Below are 9,706 nucleotides of genomic sequence, written 5' to 3' on the forward strand. Positions count from 1 at the left end.
CGTAGCCCTACGTTGCACCCTATCCAAGGCAGCAATGTCCTTCTTAAGGTATAGTGACCAAACCTGCACACAATATTCTAAAACTCCACACACCTAGAGATGTAACCCAACATCCTATTGGCCTTTTTCATTGCTTCCCCACAATGGCAAGAGCGGGACATCGAAGCATCAACATACACACCGAGGTCTTTCTCATAATCAGCTACCTTTATTGGATGGGTTGCTGCTTAATGTCCCAGAGGTAATCCTGATGATGGTCATATGAACAGGTACTTGAGTTTCTTGTACAGCCTGTGAATTATTTTGAGTAAAAGTGTAAATTAAGCAATTTAAATAATTGAACAAAAACAGCGACTTGCTAGCAGACATATTGTACATCCCTCTAGGGAAATTGACCGTAAGATAAATATTTTTGTTCTATAAAGAGTTTTCCATCATTTCCAAAAACATTCATAAAGCTCTTACAGGGAGAATAACAGGTCTGTCAAATCATTTATGGCACAATGCCATGCCAGTAGCTTGTAGTTCTTCTCCGAACATGTTCTGTTGGGCCTGGAGAGGGCCAATCCAGTTTCTGTTAAACATCACTGTTAATGATCTGCTTCTGGGGGGTCCACTCACCCTCCTAACTGATGGTAATTAAGAAAGACACTTAACCCTGGTGCAGAATTTTGTCTATGAGTCAGAGAATCATCGGGATAACTTTAAAATGTGGGAAGATGGTGGCGCAGGAGGTAGTGCTATCGTTCGGCAACCGAAGGGTTCGATCCCATCGAAGTGTCCTTGAGCAAGACACTGAACCCCAAATTGCTCCCGGTGAGCAGGTTGGCGCCTTGCATGGCAGCCTCTGCCACCGGTGTATGAATGAGTGTGTGAATGTGAGGCATAAAATGTAAAGAGTTTTGAGTACTCGTAAGAGTAGAAAAGCACTATATAAATGTAATCCATGTACAATTACATCTTACAATTACAATTCATCTGTGAGGGGTGGTAGGGGGATAAAAACTGACAAGATGCTGATGACTGGGTCCTGGAGATTTCATTAGCGATATCGCCAATTAACTGGCAAAGGTGCTTGTGCAGAAAGAGGTCATTCAAGGTGGCATATGGACCTGCACATGACTGATAATTTAGCAAGAGTCTTCCAGAACCCCCCTGAACTTTGTACAGTAATAATCCTAGCTGAACTACACTTGAGCTCGAGTTGTAATGGGATGCACATGGATGCCAACCCCCCCGTGGAAAACTGTCAAAACACCTCCTTTGAAAATATACCATACCCCCTCAACACCACCCCCCTTAATTGTTCTGTATAAATTCACAAAGGTAAATCTACAGCTATTAGAATTTAGAGATTAACTGTCATTGTCGACACACCACAGCATACAACAACAAAATGTGTCCTCTGAATTTAACTCATGTGACAATGTAACATAGCAGGGGGCAACTAATTCAGCGCCCGGGGAACAGTTTTTGGGGGCGATACCTAGTTCAGGATACCTCAGTAGTGTCTTGATGGTTGGGGATTCGAACCTGCAATCTTTCAAGTAGTGCACTTCCCTAACCATTAAGCCACCACTGCCCCTATTTCAGTGGTATTCAACTGGTGAACTCTGCTCTGAAATGCAATTTAATCCAGACAGCATAATCACCCCATTCACTTGTCCGGTTTTATTGTGGGAGACCCCCTCCCTGAAAAATATTTGACCCCCCACCAACCACCTTAGAATATTCTCACAATTTGACCATTGACTACCTGTGTAACACACTGCAAAATTTACAATAGCTGTAACTGGGACGTTCTGTGATTCCAGTTGTCACTGTACCAGGATACAGAACTACCAAGTAACTGTGATTAGGACATGATCTGTCATTGTGAAACTTCAATTGTCATATTTATAAGTCAGTGACATACTTTCAATGTAATTGTTACACTATGACATTCTTACCCTCTGGATGACACACTGTGGCTCTGACTTACGCACTGTTTCTTTGACACATTAACTGTGTGACACTATATCTGACACTTGCTCTGACTATATACAGTCATGGAAAAAAATTAAGAGACCACAGCACATTTTTTTATTTCACTCATTTGTCAATTTATGGGTATGCATCTGTGAATATTTTTTTTTGCAAACTACAGCTTGGTTCGTCTCTGTTTCTCATTAATGAAGGACTTCTTCCTTGTCTTAGTCCTGCTTCTAGGAGCCTGATACGAACTATCCCAGCAGTGCACTTCATACCTGCACTTAATGTTTCCCATTCGTTTCGAAGGTCACTTGATGTCATCCTACAGTTCATGAGGAACTGTCATCTCTGGCCATGGGTGTCATTAGATCCAATCACTTGGGGCTATACCCCTGAGTATTTTACCTATTCCAGTCTTCCTTGAAAAAAAAGTTAAGCCCTGAGTAAACTTGACTTAGTTCCTTGATTTATTTCAATGCTAGAAATGCCCCTGTGTATGGCATTAGAATGTCGCTTCTGCCATTTATTTGGCTGGTTTCTGGTCATTCTCAGTCTCTTCCGCTTCACCTAATTCTTGTGTACTGCTGTCTTAGCAATTTTGAGCCTTGAAGCAACCTGCTGCTCAGTGTAGCCTTCTGCCAGCAGAACTACAATTAAACCAGGATTTAAAAATGCAGATTTGTTTAAAAATACAGAGTGGTCTCTTAATTTTTTCAGCTGCTGTATAATATGACACACTGTGATGGCATGGTGCATTCATACATTATTGCAATGGGTCTGCAGAAATGTTTCATGAATTGTAATTCATAAAATTACCATCCATTAGTTAGAGTTAAAAAATATTTAAGGGAGGTTTAACCCTTATCCACCCAACCAAACAAACAAACTGGATCACAGGAAGACTTGACTGACAACTCAAATAATGTATTAATTTTATAAGCATAAATGACTAGGAATTTTCAACCAAAGACATACTATTTTGCCTTTATACTCTGTTTCCATCTCCAGTAACCACTTATATTATTCAGAGTCTTGGGGGGTCCATAGCCTATCCTGAAGGCTACAGGCGCAAGGCAGAGAACAACCCAGGATGGGGTACCAACCCATTGCAGGGCACACTCACACCATTCACTCACACAAGCACACCTACGGACAATTTGGTAACTCCAGTTAATATCAGCTTGTTTTTGGAGTGTGGTGGGAAACCAGAGTACCCAGAGGCAGAGCACCATGGCAGAGACTCGAACCCGGATCCCAAAGGAGCGAGGCAACAGTGCTAACCACTGCGGCACTGTGCCGCCCTACCTTGTTTCCAAATATCATAAAATCATTATCAGTTATTCCTTTAGTACAACTGCATTTATATTAATTCAATTCCAAAACAACCAAAAAGCTATTTTCATTTGTTTACACTTTAACACTTTCATAAGATACATTGAGATTTTCTAACCTGAATCTCTGTGGTGCAAGCTTTCACTGGAGCAGGAAATATTTCTGTTTCAGTCAGTTGACTGCAATATTTGACCTGATGCATTGCTATCTGGCACAAGAGGTTTGTTTTTTTGCAGAATAAGCGATACTTAGAAACAGGGTCTCCACACATTTCACCTGTCACAAGGCATACCTCCAAAAACATGCTCGGGGGATCCGGTTTCAGACTGGTGCAGTACGCAGTCAGTGGCATGCAAAGCTGGGGAGTGGGGAGCAGGGAAAACCATCTCCAAGGAGACAGAAGTGGCTCTCAGTCAAACAGGTGGCGAATTATCCGATTCCCCACAGGTATCATCTGTCCTCAATCGAGCGTTTTACTATCGTGACCGGAGATAAATGACTGGTATAATTTTATGGTGGAAAATGTCAGTGCTAAAGTGATTATTCAGGATTCAATATACACATTAAAATATATTCGAGATTAAAAGTAAGGAGGTGTTTTAATATGCAAGCTTTTAATACGCTGGTTGTTTGTGATGCTGAGTAAAAATAGGGACTGCTCTTATGTTTTATGGTAAGAATGCCACCCTATTCTACCCAGCAACACTATTCTCATCCATATTTACATCTGTCTATCCATTCATCCATCCATCCATCCTGCCATCCATCTAGCACAGGGTCACAGAGAGTTTGAAGCTGATCCCAGAAAGCACTGGGAACAAGGCAAGGATGGGATGCCAGTCTGTCAGTAAATATTTACAAACATTCTGCTATTTATACATTACATTATTAAGATAGCACCTTTCCTGCCAAATTGACTTAAACAGCTTACATTCTTGATTTTCCACATTTTTTCCGCCCGGTCTTTAGCACTTATTTTCGACACGTTTTACTCAATTGTGCAACAGTTTACAAGGTCACAAAACTATAGAGCAGCTTACTCATGACATAGTTAATCCAGGTACACTTTAACCCAGCTAACTGAGGCGGCTACCTTAACAATCATTATAACCTCACAGGAAATTCCTTTCATCTGACTGCAGAGGGTGACATCAGCACCAGCTATAACCTTATGGGCTTGAGGCTCTGCCGCCAGAATCCGATTCCTGCCCTCAGCCATTCGTGTCAGTTAATTTACCGATTGAACCAATCAGGGACAGTCAAATACTGTACCTCACCGGTTTGTTTTACAACATGGCTGTTTGGCAGCCTATTTTATGAGACGTCTGTTGAATGAAATGAGGTTGTGTAAAACTGTTCATCATCAGCAAGGTCATCTGTATTGAAGGCTCAGAAATATGAAATTACAATCTTGTGGAAATTCCCCATTTATTTAGGAGGCCTCTGCACTCTTCTGCAGGTTTTTCTTAACACAAACTGAGCTGCAGAACTTATCCAGCTGCTGACGTGAATGTTTAAAGATTAGGAGGTGCTATCATGCCTTGAGAAGCCAGACTCAGAATGTTTACCTTCTGTGACACATTAGACCATGGCTTTAGGCTCTCTTTACGACACGTGCTGTACGAAATGCAGTCAGAGCTATTCGTGGGATCGTGGTTCATGCGCCCATAAATGTAATCACTGGTCTACGCATACATTTGACACATCTGGTTTCAGTTATGAGAGCCGCAATCCAGAGCACATCCAGGAGAGGGCAAGCTGCAGAGCTGAGTACAGCCCTCGTGTCCACTGCAGAGCAGTGACATATGTATGCACAGTTAAACACAAAAGGAAATTTCCACTCTTGAATTTACCTGAGCAGCTTCCAAGGATAAAATAAAACACCTCAGGTTTTAGCCATCGATGACAGCATAGCTCCAACAGCATTATACTATTTCCAGCGCTTTTTTGAGTTTCTCCCCTGTACAATTCAAACTGCTGTCATGGAGATTTGGCTAAACACATCATTTGAATCGTCAGTTTACATATACATTCATACCTTCATTACAGCCTAGTTATTACTGATTACCACCTCAACCATGTATTGAAATCCAAGATAAATATTATGATCAAAATCCCTTTATTTAAAAAAAATTGTCTATCCAAATAGAAAATGGAGAAACATTTTTGGGCCAAGTTCTTGATCATTTTGTGAGCAACTTTGAACACTGCAATTATATTCTAATATAGCATTTAATACAATTTAGGTCTAGGTTAAAATTAGTTGACTAACTGCTTTCATTGCCAAATAATCTACATATTAGGAACAGTTAATTTTTCAAACAAACTCAGAAGTAACTATTCTACAGGTAACTGTATAACCACACATGACCAGTTAAACAGTTTGGGGCTGTATGAAACAAAGGATCAAGCTACAGGTAGTCAAGCATCAGGCTAGCTAGATTATATGAATAAACAGTTGTTGGACAATGAAAATGAAACAATGGCCAAAATAGTGTTTTATACTAAATAGTGCGGCCTGGTGGCCAATCTTCATTGACTGCACGTTCCATCAGTAAGAGCAAAGTGTGAAGGTTGATTTATTAGAGAAATAGCACAGCTGTGCATAAAATATTGCAATTCAATCAACATAAAGTCCAGACCAGGATTTTGTTTCAACCGAGTTGAGGACTCTGTAACTGTGACTCTTTTTGCTCAACTGGTTGGTTGAAACAAAATCTTAGTCTGGACTTTCACTCTCTGGACCAGAATTACCCAACTCTGCACAGTATTCAGGATAATGTCAGCGTACCACCATGAAGGATGGACCACATCTAACAGGAGCAGCTGTGGACGCAGGAGGAAGCTGCCTGAAAGAGATGTCCTGGTTCTAACCTAGATTGTATCCAAAAAACATACTTACTGCAGAATAAATGCACACCTCAACTCTGTTCCCACCAAAGCTGTTTGTTGGGAGCTCCACATGGTCAATATTCATGGCTGGGCTGCTATAGCCAAACCTTTGGTTACTTGTGCTAAAACCAAATGTCAGTTTCAATGGTGCCAGCAGTGCAAATCTTGGGCTGTGGACAATGTAAAATGTGTTTTGTTCTCTGTTGAGTCTACCTTCACTATCTTTCCCACATCCAGGACAGTTACAATGTGGAGAAGCCTGAAAGAGGCTTACCATCCAGACGTTTGTGTACCCAGAATGGATCAGATAGTTTGAGGTGCAATTTCATGGCATTCGCTAGACCCACTACTTGTTCTAGATGGGCTCATCACTGCCAAGGTCTACTGAACCATTCTCTAGAACCATGTTCACCGAGTGGTTCAAACTTTGTACCCTGAAGGTGGTTCCATTGATCAGAATGATAATGCACCAATACACACAGCAAGACAGAGTGGTTTTATGAACATGAAAGTGAAGTTGAACATCTCCCATGGCCTGCACAGCCACCAGATCTGAATGTTACTGAGCCACTTTGGGGTGCTTTGGAGAAGCGAGTCAGGAAACGTTTCCCTCCACCAGCATCACGTAGTGACCTGACCACTGTTCAGCAAAAGGAATGTCTCAAAGTCCCCTTGACCACTGTGCAAGACTTGTATCTGTCTCATTCAAGATGAATTGATGCCGTACACCATACAAATAAATTATTACAGTCTAAAAACTGGTTTCAGTTTCATTGTCACACCCCTGTATAGTAATATGAATCCATCAGTGATGGACAAAATCACACTTCATGAACCATTTGCTGTATTTTCTGACTGAATTAGATGGCGCTCTCTGTCCAAAAAAGGGCACAAAGCATGCCCCAAAGCAAACCAAGAGAACCATCTGACGGAGTCATGTTTCATGAAACATCATTTTGTCCTTCATTAGAATCCATTTAAAATGATGGTGCTCATAATGATGTGGAGTTATATTTGTAGAGTTTGCATGTTCTCCCCATGTTGTATGGCATTCCTCTGAGTACTCTAGTTTCCTCCCATGGTTCAAAGACACACTGTCAGAAAAAAGTACAAATTTGTACCTTTAAGGGTACAATTACTTGTCACTAGGGGAAAACCCTCAAGGGTCTACCAATTGTACCGTAATTGTAGGTAAATTTATGTTATACTGTAGTCTAATTTATGGTACAGAAATTAACATTTTTGTACCATTGGGCATACATTATTATTCTTTGTACCTTGGGGAATAAAGCTGTACCAAGACTCTACCATTTTTCCTGACAATGCATGCAATAAACTGGTGTCTCTAATTTGTCCTTAATTTATCATCCTGTGCAAGAGAACATGTGTCCTGTGATAGACTGGCATCCCATCTGCATTACATTCCCTGCCTGGTGCCCGGTGCATTGTTGTATGCATATATATTGTTGAATGCATATGCAATGTAATAATATACAGGCTTGCACATGTATATATACTATTTGCATAGAGACATTGATAATAAATTACAAATGTGCTCAGCTGTATTCTAACATTAATTGGTACAGCTAGTGCTTTATAAGACCCCTCCATCTAAATCACTTTCTGCAGCACCATATTCCATCCCTTGGAGATGCATTTTCCAGCAATGCCCATGGGACCAGGCTGTACCTGGGCGGCTGATGCCCCCAAGAAGTCCTCCCAGTTACCTGAGTGTTCCCAGTTGGACGCATTTCCAAGTTAAAACAAAAAGCCCAGCCTACTTGAAACCATGCTGAGGACATCAGTTGCTTCATCTTCTCAGCTTGCACCAAGCTGGGCATCTCTCCACACCTGAGTAATTTCTTCAAGGTGGAGGGAGAAAGGATGCACAAAGCCTAACGCCAGCCTTGTCTCATAGTGCCTCATGATCAATGAGAAGGACATTTTCATAACTGCTCCATGATTCACCACACTTATACTTCATCAGGCTTCAAAGTTGTGTCCCCAGCTTCAAGAAACCATCAGGACACAGCTCAATAGAGAATGTTCAGCTGATCGTACTATCATTAATGGCCGTCATCATTGGCCCACAATATCATTTCTAAACTGGTTTTTGATGGCCTCAATAATAATGGGGATCTTCAGTATGGAGCACATGAGCACCGTACTCCTCCTGACCACCATATGTTTTATAGAAGCCCATCTAAACCCCAGGAGAATGTGTGAATCTGGGTTTACAGCTCTGGAGTCTGGTCTGAAGTCCCAGAATTCAACTTTGGGGCTGCCTGCTGAGCCACTGCAACAGTGACCACAACACCAAAATACGTAAAAGCAGGCGAACAAGTCCATGGTAGAAATGTCCATGCGTCACAACCACAAACCACCGTCCAAATAAAAACTGAATGACTAAGGCCTGGATCCCATTAGGGAATCTGGTGAGTGTTCCTCAAAACTCAGCACCTGTGCCACACCCAGATGCTGACTTCCTTTACTGTAAAAACACATCGCAAACCAGCACTATCTGGCAGTATTGAGTCTCTGTCATCACCATAGAGACTCCTCCTCCAGCTAGTATGGGAAAACCGTGGGAAGCTCCCATTCTGTCTTGGGGGCTTTGACTGCCCTCTACAGGTAATGTATGGTAGAGCAAGTTACATCTATCATCCATCCACTAGTTTTCCTATTCAGGCTTAGTGTACAGGGCACAAGAAGATACAGAATAAGATGTCATTCCATCACAGGGTACTCACACCCTCATATTCATGCACTTTGAACAATTTAATGATGCTGATTTGTCTAACTGCATGTGCTTGGACTGTGTGAGGATGCCAGTGCAACCCCCAGCCCTGTCACTGTGAGATAACAGTACTAATCACTAAACTTCTATAATAATGAAAAAGACAATTAAAAATACCAACGGCAAAAAATAGCTCAGCAACTTCAGAGAACTGTCTACAACTTTGGATCAGGGCTTCAAAAAGAAATAAATAAATTTTCTTGCAAAGATCTTTACTTTGAACCACTTTCTGAAGAGGGGAAGAGAAAAAAATTTGAAATGCTGGGGATAGTTAAGTGGGTGCTGGAAATGGTAGTGTGGTGGAGAAGTGGTTCAGGGGCACGAAAAACCCCAAGGGGGGAGTAAAAATCCAGGGACGAATAACCCCCCAGGATGTGTAACCCCTTGCATAAGGACTCGTGGTCTCCACAGCCCTACGAAACACCTGGATGCAGAACCTCATCTCCTGGCTGAGGCGGGGCCTCCCAGACGTCTTTCTGACCCCCCCCCGGGATGAGGCAGTTGCACGTGTGTGAAAAACCTTCCTCAGCTGTGTGGGTGGATCATCACGGCTCCTCCAACTGGTAAGTGTTCAGAAGCCTGTTACTCCAGCAGACACAGCAATGGGCAGTGGGAATAATTAACGCCCCTGTGATGTAAGCCGCCCACCATCTCCCGAGGAGCTGGGAAGAGAATTTATATTAAGGCCATTTATGAATTATTATATCTGCCTCC

Source organism: Brienomyrus brachyistius, chromosome 3 (assembly GCF_023856365.1).
Source record: "Brienomyrus brachyistius isolate T26 chromosome 3, BBRACH_0.4, whole genome shotgun sequence".
In the NCBI taxonomy this organism is placed as follows: domain Eukaryota; kingdom Metazoa; phylum Chordata; class Actinopteri; order Osteoglossiformes; family Mormyridae; genus Brienomyrus; species Brienomyrus brachyistius.